At 33.6% G+C, this 4624-nt stretch overlaps 1 protein-coding gene and 1 non-coding gene across 2 annotated transcripts in view; one reads left to right on the plus strand and one right to left on the minus strand.

Moving 5' to 3' along the window:
* Positions 1–447, plus strand: part of LOC122063136 (cyclin-C1-1-like) — a 28512-nt gene extending 28065 nt beyond the window's left edge. The window contains exon 12 of the mRNA XM_042626818.1: positions 170–447. The gene's annotated coding sequence lies outside the window, so the exon portion shown is untranslated. The remainder of the gene's footprint in view (positions 1–169) is intronic.
* A 3192-nt stretch (positions 448–3639) lies between these two features.
* On the minus strand, positions 3640–3712 carry TRNAK-UUU. Its single transcript has one exon. It is a non-coding gene; the product is annotated as a tRNA-Lys (tRNA).
* Between the last annotated feature and the right edge of the window lie 912 nt (positions 3713–4624).

Consider the following 4624-nt stretch of genomic DNA (forward strand, 5'->3'; position numbering starts at 1 on the left):
TTTTTTTTTTTTTGATTTAATTTAATTTAAAGTAAAAACTTCATTATTAAGCAGTAAAAAAATATTTACATTAATTTGTCTCATTCAACAGAAGATCACTTTCTTTTGTGCATATAACCATAGAAGCCAATGTGTAAACAAAAACCATCAACATCAGATAAACTAAAGAAGCAAAAGTTGGCCATGTTAATAGAGCTGTATAATTTTAAAACTACTGGCAAAATGTTCCGTGTCCAAGCACAAAAACTTGAATTCTTCGATAGGGTATTACACCTTTTCATCTTGATGCTTCCCAAAAGGTAATGATGTGGTTAAATACACTGTTGCTGATTTTTACATATGGTAATACAATGAAATTTTCACAAGTTCATCTGTGAAACCCTTTGGAAGTGTGTTCTAGATTAAAAAAATATAAATATAATAATTTGATTGGAATTTTTTTCTTCTCTTGGGCTTGCCAAAATTTCCCATGGTGTGGATGGTTAGCAAGCGTTATCTTTTTTTTTTTTTTCCCAGAAGTTTTGGGATTTGATTCGAGGGGATGTGTGTGCTTTTACCAACATTTTTTTTTTTCCTCGTTATTTTCCTTCCCTTGTGCCAACCATATTCTTGTTTGCATGATCCCTAAGAAGATAATGGTATAAGGGTGGAAGACTTTTAAACCGTTAAGTCTTCAAAATCGTGGGAACTCTGTCCTTCATTCCTTTAATTATTCTTTTCAATCTAATTCTATTCCTGATAGATAAATCATTGATAATATTATCATTGTTTAGGAAGTATTTCATATGTGTGGACAACATATTAATTATGACAAAAGTGATGTTTTCTTCATTAAAAAGTTTTGCTGGTTGAGAAGTCGCATCTTTGCTCCCTCATTGGCATCAAAGAAATGAATAGAGATGCAACTTACTTGGGAACTACCATTTTTCATATTAGATCGCGAAGAATTGACTTCATTCATTTTGTCAATATGGTGGATAAATGTTTGGCTAATTGGAAAGCCAACTTATCCCTTCCTACTTACGACTTTCTTTGCCTATTTTCCATGAAATAAATGTCATAGTTTATATTCCAGCTATCTACGTGTCGGGAACCAAAAAGCTTCACCTTAAATATTGGAAAAGAGTATGTTCTCCTTTTTTTTTTTTTTTTTTTTTTTTTGATGTGGGGGGGGGGGTGGGATGTGGGGCTTGGCCTTAGGGATTCTACAACTTAAAACAAAGCCCTCCTTAAGCTTCGTTGGCGATTACTTACTAATAACTATACTCTCTAGGCTTAGGTGTTAAAAGCTAAATACTTTCATTCTAAATCTCTGACCCCTCAGTTTTGGCTAAAAGGGGATCCCTCACTTAGAACAATATTGTAATCATTTTACCATTTAAAAAAAAGAAGTCTTAAAAAAAAAAGGTTTTTCCTTCACATGCAGATGATTGTTGGTGTACTATTTCAAAGCTATGCATTTCAACCACCAAGATTGATGTTAATTTTGTTTTTTTTTTAAATAATAGTGCTATTAACTTTGTTGGACTGTCTAACAAGTGTAATCCCTCCTCTTACTCGAGAAAGTGGAGATTTTTTTGGAAACTGAAAATTCACCTAAAATTTGAAATCTTTTTCTGGAGGCTTCTATTGGATGACCTTCCTGTTAAAGCCACTCTTGGAAAATGGATGAACAGTGATGTCACCTATGAAATCTATAACACACAAGGAAACCACTTGGCATGTTCTTTCCTCATGTGATTTCTTCAAACATTTATAGGCTGTGAGACCATTGGGGTTAAAAACGAAATGCCTTACTAGTCACTCGATCTTGGATCTGATTACGCTCTTCTTTTCTTCTATCATTCATTCCTGAACAGATCATCATTGGTTCCTTAGCGTTTTAATGATTTCCTCATATTTTATTTGGTCCCATAAGAATCAGGTGGTTAATCTTCATATGAAACCTAATCCCATCTCTATTTTATCTAATATTAATTTGATTATTAATTTGTATTTATCTCCTTACTCTGATGAGTCTCTTTGTTCTAAGGGACATATTGAATAACACTTTAATATCCAGGAGTATGTCATCTTTTCCATTCCTATATTTTCCTATTTTATTATGCACTAGAGTTTTCGATTTTTCTTACAAATCTCAGGTTGGGCTTGTGGCATTCTTTTCCGTGGTTGTTTTGTTTTAGTTTCTATAGATTGCCTGATGACAAGAAAAAGAATTGATGCGGAAACCTGAGGTATTCTCTATGACCTTAAATTAGCCAATAATAAGAGTTGATGATATCTAAAATCTGGAGCGACTCGAAGGAGATGCATCGTATGGTAGTGGACTGTAGCATCTACTCTTGGCCTTTGAGCATCACACCTCTATTTCCTGATGTTTATAAATTTCTTCTTTTAACTACCTTTTGTTTCAAGCAGTCTAACGACATCCTGCTTTTACTTAAGCATATTGCTTACCCTGCTATGCCAAAAACATGTAATCTTTTGGAAACTGGTAATGTATTGGATGATTATATCAACCTCCCCTTGCGTTTGCCTATATTATGTCCTTCCCCCTAAAAATTCGTTTATTACATTCCCACCTCTCATGACACAAAAGTGAATTGATAATTATCAAGATTGAAACTGAACCAATATAAAAGAAAGGTCGAAGGTTTCACCCTCATACCCCACCTTTCTTGATATAATAGTAAATAGATTTGTTTGTAATTAATGCGGCTAGGTGGCCCTTTGCTGGTCCCTTGTGGATCCCTATATAAGATCATCCAAAGGTTGCCAACCTGGGATCAGAACTGGAGACTGTTCAAGAATAAACTCAATCAAAGCGATCCATTAGATTGATTTATATTTTAAAATTAGAATCAAAGAGAATAGATTAATCGATTATAACCAACAGGAATTTCTACCCAAAAAAAGAAACCAACAGGAACCGATTTATAAACATTCATAGATGCGTGTTTAGGTTTTCTCTCACTACACTCTTTTGGGCCAAGCATACTCATGTTAAAATGGGCCAATAAGTCCACGGGCTTTAAATTTCATAAATATTTATTAAACTTTATCATAAATTATATATGGACCCAATATATATGCTAAAAATTATATTCCTTGGGCTTAATTGACTAGGAGTTTGGTCTTTGGACTGATAAAGAATAAGGACCAATTAAAAATTAGAATCAGAAATTTGAATTAGATCGTACTAAGGTTCTCTTTGGTATAATTTTATTTATATTTATTAACTATTTTTTAGAAATTATTTGTGACAATAAATTAGAGACTACAAATAGTATTCGTTTGATTATTATTTATAAAATTGATTATATAATGAGAAATTAGGATTCAGTTTTCACCTTCTTCAGCTTTTGAACTTCGAGAGAGATGATAAGATTTGGGGTTTTTTTATTGTAAAAGTACAAAACATATTGAAGTTATCTATTTACCATTGATTTTGAATAGTTTAGCAGACGTAGCTTAAAATAATTTGTGATTTATGATTTATTTTAATTTATTATAAATGAAAATAAGTGCTATAAATTACAACAAACACTTGTAAAAATAAAAATAAGTCAAATAAATACAAATAGAAATCAAAACAAAGAGACCCATTAAAACTTGGAGAAAAAATTTAATTGGTTAGGACGCCGTCTGTGGGAATCGAACCCACGACCACATGGTTAAAAGCCATGCGCTCTACCAGCTGAGCTAAGACGGCTTAGCATTTGAAGTTGAAGTTATTAGGGTGGACTCTAAATCAAGCATTCACCAACCCCGAGCTTATCTGGCTGTGCTAATTAAGAATTGCTTTTGTTTTCACACTAAGAGTGCTTCTACAAATTTCTATCCATGAGAAAATAACATATTTTATTGCTTCTACATGAAAAGAACATATTTGATAATTGACACCTCGGGTGTAGCTCCACTGATCCAAAGGCTTGTGTGTTAATAGAAGTTTTTAATTTGAGTCTCTTCGTGACTGATTTGTTACACAAGTTAGGAGTGGCATGTGTGTAACCGGAGTTTATCCTTGGGCCTGAACCATAAAACCGGGTAAGTTCAAGGGGTTACTCGTTAACCAAAAAAAAAAACATATATATGACCGATGAAAGAAAGAGAGATATTTCACTAATGAGAGAGAGAGAGAGAGAGAGAACCATGGCATAATGTGCTTGGGTTACACATTGCTTAAAGTGGAGCAAGGGATGAGGGCCTTAGTGAGATTGATTTGTTCTAGGATTGGAAAATTAATTGTAAAATGCTTCTCTATTTCTAGTCTGAAGGCTCAGTTCATTTCACGTCATGGTTTCAAGTATCGGTATTGTATTGATTATATCGTATTGTTATCAGTTGAGAGTGATATTAATACCGATAGCTGATTAATTCAGATCAACTACCCATATCGTTTCAGGGGTAAAATAGTAAAAAATCATATACTTTTTCTTAAAAAAGCAAAGACAAAAGTGACCGACATGCACTGATCCGATCAAATACCTAAATCCTTGTTTCACAAAGTTTCTCGATATTTTTGAGGTAAGCCTAGGTAGTTCTGCACCCCCCCCCCCCCCCGACCTCACATATGCGTGAGGCTCATGCACTACGTACGTGCTCTTGACCAAATATGCTTCCA

Source organism: Macadamia integrifolia, unplaced genomic scaffold (assembly GCF_013358625.1).
Source record: "Macadamia integrifolia cultivar HAES 741 unplaced genomic scaffold, SCU_Mint_v3 scaffold1208, whole genome shotgun sequence".
NCBI lineage: Eukaryota > Viridiplantae > Streptophyta > Magnoliopsida > Proteales > Proteaceae > Macadamia > Macadamia integrifolia.